The 12,053-nt window shown below is 41.5% G+C and overlaps 1 pseudogene across 1 annotated transcript; it reads right to left on the bottom strand.

Annotated features, from left to right (window-relative positions):
* Window positions 1-1,130: 1,130 nt before the first annotated feature.
* On the bottom strand, window positions 1,131-11,283 carry LOC308655304 (acidic mammalian chitinase-like; annotated as a pseudogene). Its single transcript has 10 exons — window positions 11,265-11,283; window positions 9,893-10,094; window positions 6,931-6,987; window positions 6,092-6,257; window positions 3,683-3,807; window positions 3,380-3,503; window positions 2,915-3,100; window positions 2,323-2,442; window positions 2,096-2,237; window positions 1,131-1,381 (listed from the first exon to the last, which is right to left on the bottom strand). The product of its transcript is annotated as an acidic mammalian chitinase-like (transcript).
* Window positions 11,284-12,053: the final 770 nt, after the last annotated feature.

Raw genomic sequence — 12,053 nt, 5'->3', positions numbered from 1 at the left:
AAACTGAGATAATGGTGTCTTATGGTTCATGACTCTAATTTTTTTATTTTTTATTCTGAGACAGGGTTTCACTAAGTTGCTGAGTCTGGCCTTGAACGCCTAATCCTCCTGCATCAGTCTCCTGAATCCTGTTACTGGGATTATAGGCATGCAGCACTGTGTCATATATTCTCATTACATTAGTTAGGGTTTTTTCGTTTGCAAATAAGAGTGCTTAGCAAACTAGAGCCAGCTTAAGCAGCAAATAGGAATTTATTATATACTTAGGGAGGTTCTACAGAATCCAAAGACAGAAAAGACATCTGGGGCTCAGGAAGAAGCTAGAATCAGGAGTGGGAAAGCCATCAGGAGGCATTTGCTCCATCTTGCATCCTGGCTTTTCTCTGTGGCTTTGCTGGTGTCATCTTGCTCAGACCAGCTCTGGGTCTTCCATAGAAGTGGAGAGAATGCTCTGACCTCCTGGTCCTGGGGAGCCAAGCAGCTCTGCCTATGCCCTGTCTATGCCAGATTCCTCTGCAGAGGAGTCACTTTGGTTCCTTCCTGGGAATGTTCACCAGGCTACAGACATAGCTGCTGCTGCTGCTGCTTTTTTGGGGGGGTGGGGTGGTGGGAGTGTGTGGGGGGGACTGGGGATTGAACTCAGGGGCACTCGACCACTGAGCCACATATCCAGCCTTATTTTGTATTTTATTTAGGGACAGGGTCTCACTGAGTTGCTTAGCACCTCACTTTTTAAAACTGAGGCTGGCTTTGAATTCGTCATCCTTCTGCTTCAGCCTCCTGAGCCTCTGGGATTACAGGCATGTGCCACTGTGCCCAGCAGACCTAGCTTCTTCAAACCCTCATCCCACCCTGCACCCAGCACTCAAATTTCCTTCTTGCAGCCCCTGCAGGTGGACACAGGTAGACAGAAGACAGCCAGCTATGCTGTTGGTTCCACCCCTTGCTCAAAGACTCTCCATGGCCACTCCAGCCCATGCACAGCTGGTATTGTCACATCTAGAAAAGGTTTCCACCCAAATAATTTTAAACCAAGAACACTCATTTTGACTGCTGGCTTTATTATAGAACTTTAGGGAGAATCAAAATGTCCTTTGTGAGAAGCAAAGGAGACTGAGACAGAGACACGTTCATGGCCAATTGCAGCATAAACAGCTGGTGTCGAAGACAAGCCCTTGCTGGCAGTTATTCTGGTAGGTGATTCCATTCACGCAGTGCTAGAAAGCATTTCTGTTATCAGCCACGGGGTACAGACCATCGGGTTTGTCTGCACAGAATCCACTGCCCCCAGAGCTGCCACCAGAGCTTCCACTCCCGCTCCCACCTGCATTTCCGCCAGAAGGAGTACTGACTGGCTCACTGGGAGCAGGGGCTGTGCAACCTGAAACACACAGCACACAGGTCAGACCAGTGGGCCTGGTCCAGAGGGAAAACCGGGGGCAAGTTTCAGGACATGGGCTGCAGTTAGCTTTGGAGTCCTCCCCACTTCAGGATCAGAAGGGAGCCCCATACTGAATTCAGAATAGCTGTCATGTCAAGTCAGCCTGAATTCCCCTAAAAGCAAGTTTATAATCCCTTACGACATCAAAGTCATTAAGAAAGGACACTAAGTGCACTTTGTCTGTATAAGACACCTTTTTAGGATGAGGGTACAAGTGGTGAACAAGTAAGCTCTAAGAGAAAACCTGGTAACAATTTAGAGAGCTGGTGTGTCCCCTCAATGACAGATTAGAGACAGGAGAGAAGTAGAGAGGAGTTCTTGTTGGATCTCTCCAGGTGGGTTGAAAGACTTTGAAGAAAGGATTGTAGAGGCAGGTTTTTCTCTGAAGATCAGTATAATTTCCGTGGGCTCTCACACAACCTTAAGACTTAGCAGTGTAAGAACAACCCAGGTTGGCCTGGTTTTCCACATGAGAATAAAATTCTTGATGTGGAAGTTCAGGTCTTGGGAAAGGACTGCCCGCACCTGTCTCTTACTTGGGCAAGAACAGTGTAAGGAAATGGGAAGTCTCCCTGTGCACTCAGTGGGCAGATGGCAAGGCTGCCTTCTGAGTTAGGAAAATTCATACACCCCGGTACCCCTGCTGTCACTTACTGTCACTCTGCAGGCCCAGGACTTCCTTCAGGGTGGAGATCAGGGGGAACTTGCCCTGGTCGCAGAAAGTGCCAGTGAAGTCATCAAGGTCAATGGCCTAGACCATGGCACCTCCAAATTTGTTCTGCTTAAGCCACTGAGCCTGTGTAAGGACAGAGGACAACAGGAGTCCTTGGATTCCCTAGGGTTCTATGCTGGATCACCACACAGCTGAGGGCTGACCTTACCTTGATATTGAAGCTCTTGATGTTGTCATAGCCAATCCAGTCATTGCCCTGATAGGCATAGGGCACCTCTTGAGGGGCATCCCATTCTTGAGTGGCTCCATTTTTCAGAAAGGTGCAGATCTTAAATAATTAAACAGATTCAAATATTTAAAATATTATTCCCATGGGGGAAAATTGTACACTTATTCATTTTATTTTTGTTTCCTTTCTTGTCTCTATTTGGGTTTTCCTCAATTACCTATTTATGGTAAGGAAGCTCAAGTTGTGTTTCAGATATTCATATGTCGTCCCCATTCTGCAAGCTTGATTGGAGCAATCAACAGTAAAATGAGAGATGCATTTATTTTATTCTTTCTGTGCTAGTATAAATGACATTAAATCTATTGCTTGAAGAGATATTTATTACTAAGTGGATTAAGTTATTAAGTATGCTATTAAAATCCTTTAAAAATTTGGAGTAACACTGCTCAGAGCAAGTAGGTACTAGACAGAAAAAACATTCATGATTTCATTAGATTTTAGCTCTAAGGCCTACTACTGTTCAGCACCGTGCACAGAATTCACAGAGAACTGTGTAGAACAAACTACCCACCTCATAGTAGGCCCAGAACCCAGCCTCCCTGGTGTAGGGCCCAGCAGGGCCAGCACCAGAAGTAGGGGCACCAATTCCATTGTCGGAAGGGTTTCTCAGAAGAAAGTTGCGTCCATAAGTTGGGAATCCAACGATGAGCTTTTCAGCTGAGGCCCCATTGTCCCTCCAGTACTTCATGACATAATCCTGAAATGGCACTTGGATTATTACAGGCTCCAACCAGCTGAGGACCCAAGGCTTAGTTATGTTAGTTCTCTGTTCTATAAATTTGCATGATATTAATTACTGAAGGGTTAGTGTTCTTCTTCCCAAAATATTTTGATGAAATGTAGTTGAGATATGATCAGTATCATGAGGACTTTGTCTAAGTGACACATTTATGGAATTCACTCTGATTTTGTGCCTGAATCTCCATGTGATTTCCATTCACCTCTGATCTGCATTTGCTTCTGTGCAGGGACTTACCACATTGAGGTAGGCATTGCTTCCAGTTTCAGTTGGGTATTTGTAGAGGGGGCTGTTCTCTCCAGTGTAGCCTTCCCAGGAGCCATGGAGGTCATAGGTCATGACATGGATGTAGTCCAGATACCTGGGTGGGGGTAAATGACTTAAAAGACTTTCCAGTGGTCATTTCCCATACCTGTGCAGACAGAAGACACCTCTCCAAAGCCTCCTAAACAAAGTCCCTCGACAATAACACAGACCAAGGACAAGTGTACTCTGCCTCAAGGACACCTATAGGAGTTTGAGATGAGGTACATCACTCACTGGGACAGTTGGGGAATCTCATAGCCAGATTCAATGGTGGAGATGCCACCTGCAACTGCAGCAGTGATCAATAGCCTGGGCTTATTGGTCTTCTTGGCCTCTTCTTCAAAAGCTTCACGAATTTCCTACAGAATTATAGGATATATTAGGTCACATATGAGCTGATTTCCACTCCTTAACTGTCAATCAAGTATATTTACATACATTTTTCTTTTTCTGTTTCACATATTTTGTCTTAATTTATTCTATCAACATCCCTGATCAAGGTTGATAGGTTAGATGGTATGAATCAACTTTATAGACATCTAATATCCATAGCATTAGACAATTTCTCTAAATCCCAGAGAAAGTTATTAGCCAGTTCATGACCACAGCCTGGGTTTTAGGTGACTAGTTGGAGCTCCAGGTGTATCATTACACTGGGAAACTACAGTGGCTATAGTAACCTCCAGTTTTTAGCAGTATAGAAATTTGCTTCCATTTGTTCTATGGGTGAACTACCTTATAAGACTGACACGCCATCAAATGAAATGCTGAATTGGCCAATCAGGAAGGTGGTAACTGCCACATGAGAGACCCCCATTCAGTGCTAGAGAGTTTTTAACCTCAATTTTGTGTGACTCTACTCTAATTTGCAGTACTGAGCTCAGCTCTAATAATTGCATTATGTGGGTGTGCCAGAGTGTATTCCAGAGGAGTTTCTCTGAAAATTTTCTTGTGGTTATCGGTTGAAGGAAGCAGGTCATTTAACTGGAAGAAGAGAAATCGTAGGCAGGATTTTATTGCTGTCTTCAAATATTGAACCCATGTATGGCAAATCGTGAGGTTTTGTTCTTTGTTGTTTCAGTGGGCAGACCACTGAACTGAAGACCTGATAACTGGACATTATACTATATGACTGGAGGCATGTTCCAGCTAAGAAGAAAGATGCTAGCTCTGATCATCAGACTGTGTAATGAATAAGTAAACGGACTTTAGGTAGTGAGCTACGCAACACTGAAACTCTTCACAATATGGCTGACAATCTGATATATGGAGTAAAAACGTCTGTTTGGGAGAGATTAAATCTCCAAAGCATGCTTAGTCCCCGACTTTCATCATTCCATTCATTTTCTTGGTGATCATCTACCCTTGCTGATGGCTTTGGCACACTCTGTCACAACATTGCCCTGCACTCCAGATAGGTGTTCTTCCAACACCAGCTGGGCATTCCAGATACCTCCCACTCTTGTTAATCAGTCCTTGTTCTTACTGCAAATCTAAGCTTCTCCCTGTAGTTACCATCTTACATAATAGCACCACAATCAAACCAGTCCTCAAAGCAGAAAACTGGGAATTCTCTTACGCATCTACTTGTGGTTGGTCCCTAATTCCGGTTGATTTCATCATCTTTACACACCTTGAATACAGCCTTCTTCCCTGGGTGTCCAGACATTGTTGGGCATTCCTCACCTCCTGCTTGGTTTACTTCAACAGGTGCCTAACCCTGTCCCTTCCTCCTCACCTCCTTCCACTTCATCCTCCAGGGTTAAAGCCAGAGCAGCCTTTCCCAAGCTCATTTGTATTATATTTCTTTACTATTTAAAATCCTTCAAAGCTACCCCATTGCCTTGAGGGTAAACTCCAATTCTTTATATTAATATGAAGTCCCCACATGATCTGACTCTGGGCATCTGAGCAGCCTCACAGTCCAGCACTCACCACTGGCCCACATGGGTCTCCATGTCTTCATTTCTGCCTGCCGTGTGCTCACTTAGTTGGCTAACACGGGTTTGGTTTTGTTTTAAAGGAAGCATCACTTTACCTAGGATGAGCTTTCTGATTTGGGGTCCAGAGCAGACTTAGGCAGCTTCTCTCTGTTACTTTTACACTCTGTGGACGTTTATCATGGCATTTTCAAAATTACTGTAATTGTTGGTTAGGTTTAAGTCTTCCACCTCAGATTCTGTGTGCTTAAAGCCAAGAGCATGTTTGTGCTCAGTAATAAAAGGCAGCTTAGTCTACTATGACTCTTAAAAGTGGTGGACTCTCTAGCCCCACAATGTAGGTGTTTATGACACGAGTTGTGATCTTGGACAAGTTTCTTATAACCTTTCTATGTCTTAGTTGCTCATCTGTAAAATAAATATTATCATAGTTATAGTATCTGTATTGTAGAGTACAGGTGATGATGAAATGAATTACGATCTTAACACATGATATAGAGGAATGTCTGGCACCTATTGCCCATGCAGTTATTGTTTTTAAAAGCTGTTGACATATGAATGCATGGCATCTAGGAATCTTTGCAATGCTAAAATCCTATAATTCTAAATTAAGGTTATCTTCTTTATGCAGCTATCCTATTCTCCTTGGAAACAAGAGATTTCAATTATTTAGGGCTAAAGAGACTATTTCTCCCTTCCCCACCTGCACCAGGACCGTGAAGAGATGCTTATCTTGAGGGGGGCTCCCACGAGACCCAGGGTACTCCCAGTCCAAGTCCAGCCCATCAAACCCGTACTGCCGCAGGAACGTGATGACCGAGGTAATGAAAGTCTGGCGGTTCTCAGGAGTGGAAACCATGGTGGAGAAACTGAGGGAGACACCAAAAAAAGCAGGATATGGCCTCATGGTCTCAATACGTTGGAACATAAAAAGTGGATTCCTCGATTTCTGCCTCAGCCCTTCACCAGGACCCCTATCCCAGAGGCATGCATGCTCCTCGTTTTCTCCTGGGCATCCTCTGTCACCACTACTCTTCCAAGCTATGGTGTCTTGGTGTTCCCTTCATTCTGTTATGTTCTTGCTCTAATCGTTCTCTCAAACTGTCCTTGATGCTTTGAATACCTGGGTGTTCAGCTCACTGTGTTCTATGTCTAAATAGTTCCCCAAATTCATGTGTCCTAAAAGGATCTTCTTGCTTATGTGCATGACTTTCTCTTTTCTTTACCCAAGAGACAAATAGAAGTTGTACAAGATTTTCCTCAGGTCTGTACTCTTGAAAGTACAAGATCATTATGGAAGCTGATAATTAAACCTATGGATAGGATCCCAGAATATCCAACCAAATTTAAATGTATGAAATTAAGTACGTTCTATTAATAAATATTGACATTCTGGGAGAGTAAGCTATCAAGTTAGCATATTTGTTCAATATGCATCCTTCAGTCCCTGCCTTAGATTGTGAAGCTTAAAGGGACAGAGATCACATTGTGCAAACTTGTTCCAGTAACAAATGGACAACAGGCTCTTCAGAGAGGACTTACAGGGCAGTTCCAAAGTTCCAGCCTCCAATGGCCAGGAGAGTTTTCAGCTGGCTGTTCCTTTAAAGCAAAAGCCAAAAAAATAAAAAGAAAGAGAAATTTCAAAATACAGAAGTGCCTCTTTTAAAATAACATTGTTGTTTTTAGTATGGGTCTTGCTCCTATTCTATGATTACTATAGAGAACATTTTTCCTCAAGTACTGAATACTTTCTTCAGAAAATTTCTTCATGTTGTTATCATCATAAATGTGCTCAGGGTTCCTAAAGGAAATCTAAACTATGAAGTGTGTGTGCGTGTGTGTGTGTGTGTGTGTGTGAGTGTGTGTGTGTATGTATGATACTGAGAATTGAACCCAGGGCCTTGCACATACTATCTCAGTCTTCCTTATCCCTGCCACTGAGCTCTGTCCCAACCCCTTTTTCATTTTATTTTCATAGGATCTCTCTTGCTAAGTCTCTCAGGCTGGCTTTGAACCAGTGATCCTCCCTGCTTCATTGTCTTGATGAGATCATAGGCTTGTGCCACTGTGCCCAGTGGAACATTTTTTTTTTTTTTAGGAATGTATCAGCAAGGGATTGTGGCTCAATGGTAGAGCACTGCCTTGCATGTGTGAGGTTTGAATTAATAAAGAAAAAAATGTATCAGCTCTATGTGTGAAGTGTGTGCCTCAAAGCTTATATTCTATTCCATCTGATAAAATGTTGTTTGAGCATAATTACATCCTCAACCTCTATGATAATTAATACAAATTCATAGGCTTGGGATACCATTTTCTGGAATAGTGGTTCTCAAACATAAGTTTACATGAGAATCCAGTGCAAGAGTTGAGGAGGACATTAACATTCCAGGTTTATAGTCCTTTTCCTAGAGATTCTGCTTCAGTTGTAATGAGGTAGGCATTTATAGGAAGTGTTACATGGAATACTGATGGACGTAATCCATGGGCAACACTGCAGAAACAAAAATCTAAAGGAGTTTACTTTCTACTGTGATTAATAACAATTAAATTCTAGTATTTGCACTCATTGTAGTGTTATTACTGATGGTAGCAATCTCTTGAAGTCTTCCTTATCTCAGATATGATTAAACTGAGTGAAACTCTTAACTACAAGGTAGCAGGAAGCCCTTTTTATTCTTGGGCTCAAAAATGTCTAAAATTTAGTAATTCTCTACCCATTGCTTCCTGATGCAAGTAGCCAAGATGATTTTTAGTTTCCTGGGACATACACGCATGCATGTGCGTGCACATACACACACACACACACACACTCACACACAAACACATACACACACACAAAAAAAAACAGTGGGGCAGTCAAGAAATTGAACCCATATTTTCTGAATGTGTACTAGTGCAGGCAAGGTAGGTACTATTTTTGTCTATGTACTTGCTATTTAATGTGTATCTCTGGAACCAGAAGCATCAGCATCATCTAGGAAGGGTTTGCTGGAAGTGCAGAATCCTATCCACAAGCAGAAGAATGAAATTGGATCCTTATTTCACACCATATAAAACATGTGCACAAAGTGGTTTAAAGATTTAAGACTTGAAACTACAAAAATACTAGAAGAAAACACAGGGGAAAGCTTCAAGACAATGGTCTGGATGATGTTTTTTTTTTCAATGTAACTTCAAAAGCACAGGCAGCAAATGCAAATATTAACAAATGGGTTGGCATTAACCTAAAGCCTTTGCACAACAAAGGAACCAATCAGAGTGAGGAGTAACAGAGTGGAGAGACAACCTATGGAATGGGAGGAAATATTTGTAAACCAAACATTGATAAGAGCTAATATTTCAAATATATAAGGAGCTCAGAGCAATTCAGTAGGGAGAAAACAAGTAACTTTATTAAACAACCTGAATAGACCTTTCTCAAAAGAAAAAAAAATGGCTAATGGATATGTGGAAAGACACTTTACATCACTAATCATCTGAGAAATGCTAATGAAAACACAAGGAGCCACCACCTCACTCTTCTTATAATAGCCATTATCAAAAATATGAAAGATAACCAGTGTTTTGTCAAAGATGTGGAATAAAGAGAATTTTTGTACACCAGTATGTGGGAATGTAAAGTAATAGTCATTATGGAAAACAGTATGAAGGCTCCTAAAAACGTTACAAATAGAACTACCATATAATCCAGCAATCTCATTACCGGGTTTCTACCCAAAGGACATGAAATCAATATCTTGACGAGATATTGGCACTACCTATTAATTGTGGCATTATTCGCAATAGTCAAGATGTGGAATCAACCCAAGTGTCCATCAGTGTAAGAGTGGATGAACAAAAATTTGTAATATATACACAGTGAAATGCTATTCAGCCATAAAAAGAATGAGTCTCTCATTTACAACAACCTGGGCGAAAATAGAAGTGTTAAATTAAGTGATATGAGCCAGGCATGGAGAGAAAACTAGCACAAAAGTTCACTTACAAGTGGAATAGAAAAAAACCTTCTACTCATAAAAGTAGAAAGTAGAGTGGTGGTTACCAGGGACCAGATGGAGGTGGGGAATTCGTGGAGATGTTGGTCAAAGGATAGAAAATTCAGTGAGGCAGGAGGAGCCAGTTCAAGAAAACACCATTGTACTGTGTGGGCATTATGGTTCATAACAATGTACAGTGTTTTGAAAATCACCAAGACAGTGGATTTTAAATGTTCTTAACAACAACAAAAAAATTAAGTATGTGAGGTAATGCCTATGTTAATTAGCCCAACTGAGCCTTTCTGCAGTGTACACATATTTCAAAGCCTGGTGTTTTGCACAATAAATGCACACAATGTTGTCAATTGAAAAGGAAAACAATATGTATTGTCTTGGTCCACCTCAAGCTGATTGACTGAATTACATTTAAGAAACACTGATGTTTGTTAACTATTGGCCCACCAAAGTAGCCCAAATTAGGTGATATGAGCCAGGCATGGAGAGACAAATAGCACAAAACCTCTTACTTATTTTTCAGGCCATTGAAAGCTTGGTAGAGAGTGACATCATTCCATTCAATGGTGGTGATCTGGTTGTCCTTCATCCCAGCAAAGGCATAGATGAGGTGAGTACACAGGCAGGGGTCGATGTTATCAGGCATGAATCTCCCCAGGCCTGGGCGGTACTGGGCCCAGTTGGTGAAGTAGCATGTCAGCTGGTAGCTGGAACCTGTGGGTTGTAGAGAGGAGGGGCAATGTCCTGGATTAGGTGCGGCTGAACTGTGGAGTGAGTATTGGCCCTTGTCTTTTTCCCTCCTGTGCCTCAGCTGCCTGATCTCTGTCTGGTGGTGACGGGTATGAACAGCACCTACAGATGAGTCCAAAGATGCCAACTCAGGAACGAGTAACTGACCTGTAGTTGGCTATTATTACTATGACAGAGTCATTGTGAGATCTTGGGTTAGCTTAGAAATCTAAGAAAAGATGCCCAGTGGCATAGCTGGTTCAAATGGTGGTACCATTCCCAGTTTTCCAAGGAATCTCCATACTGCTTTCCACCATTGTGCAGTCCCACCAGCAATGTATGAGTGTGCCTTTTCCCCCACATCCTTACCAACAGTTATTGTTGTCTGTATCCTAATAGCTGCCATTCTGACTGGAGTGAGATGAAATCTTAGAGTAGCTTTGATTTTCATTTCTCTAATTGCTAGAGATGTTGAACAGTTTCTCATATATTTACTGATTGATTGAATATCATCATCTGAGAAGTATCTGTTCAGTTCCTTGGCCCATTTATTGATTGGGCTATTTTTTTTGGTGTTAATATTTTTGAGTTGTTTCTATGTCCTAGAGATTAGTGCTCTATCTGATTTGCATGTGGTAAAAATTTGCTCCCAAAATGATGGCTCTCTATTCATCTCTCTGACTGTTTCTTTTGCTGAGAAGAACATGTATGAAGACACGAATGGTGTGATTCTATTTTGTGTACAACCAGAGATGAAAAATTGTGGTCTATATGTGTAATATGAATTATAATGCTTTCTGCTGCCATATATAACAAATCAGAATAAAAAGAAAAAGAAAGAAAAGATGCCCAGTATTCCTACCTAGCCCAGTGAATGCCAGTTTATAACTCTCAGGTGGTTGTGCTAACGAGGACAGCAGGGACAGCCGACCCCAAACAGTACGCTCTCCCTAAAGCAACCCATCTCTTTCTGTAGTATGATTTATCTCAACATATTTTTTTTTCAAAAAAGTAATGCTGGGATATATTTTTGAAATCACATTTAAACAGACAATTGCATTATCAATATGCACCTCATTGATGAATATTCTTGGGGATTCGAGATGTTTAGTAGGAAAAGATTTTGTCAAGAGTAAAACAGAGTCACTGACTTACCCAGCTGAACATTGAGCAGAAGGGCCTGTCCTAAAGAGAGAGAGAAAAAAAAAACCATTTATTCTGAACCTGTTATCTGTATCCTGGAGAATCTGATTCTGAGGCCTTGGGTGCTATCCTATTTACCATAGATTTTTACACTTAGTGTAACTGGATGCCTATGCCAGAGGACAGTCCTTTCAATAAACACACCACAAGATCTACTCTTTCATAACTTAATAAAAAATGGCCAACTTTCCTTCTTCCACCTTCTGTTTCAGAAAGAGTATTATTGAAGAGAGATTGGCACTACCATATTCATTGTGGTATTATTCACAATTGCCAAGATGTGGCTACTGTCTATGAAATATGCGCTGTCTGACAGCAACCCCATACTCAATTACTCAATAACTGCACATCTACAAATTCCCCATCTTCTTGAGCTGAGGTGAGTATAGCCCTGTACAGTACAGGTATCAGGTATCCTTTAAAACAGGGAATTCAGTGTCTATTGGGTCTTATAGTTAAAAAAAACCCTTAACTATCCAGCAAGAGAAGAACTTTAGGTTTGATTTGGAAAAGGTCTTAAGTCTTTGTAAAGATTGTAAATCACAGCTTTAGAGAAACTAATAAATTCTGCCAGGCCTGGTGTGATGGCGTATACCTCTCATTCCACGCAACTGGAGAGACTGAAGCAGGAGGATCATGAGTTCAAAGCCAGCCTTAGCAACTTAGTGAGGCCCTAAGCAACTTAGAAAATAGGGTAGACCCTGTTTCTAAATGAAAAATATATTTTAAAAAGGATTGGGA

The sequence above is a fragment of the Spermophilus citellus genome, assembly GCF_964194105.1.
Source record: "Spermophilus citellus genome assembly, chromosome: 9".
NCBI classification, from domain to species: domain Eukaryota; kingdom Metazoa; phylum Chordata; class Mammalia; order Rodentia; family Sciuridae; genus Spermophilus; species Spermophilus citellus.
This window is presented reverse-complemented; position numbering and strand designations above follow the sequence as displayed.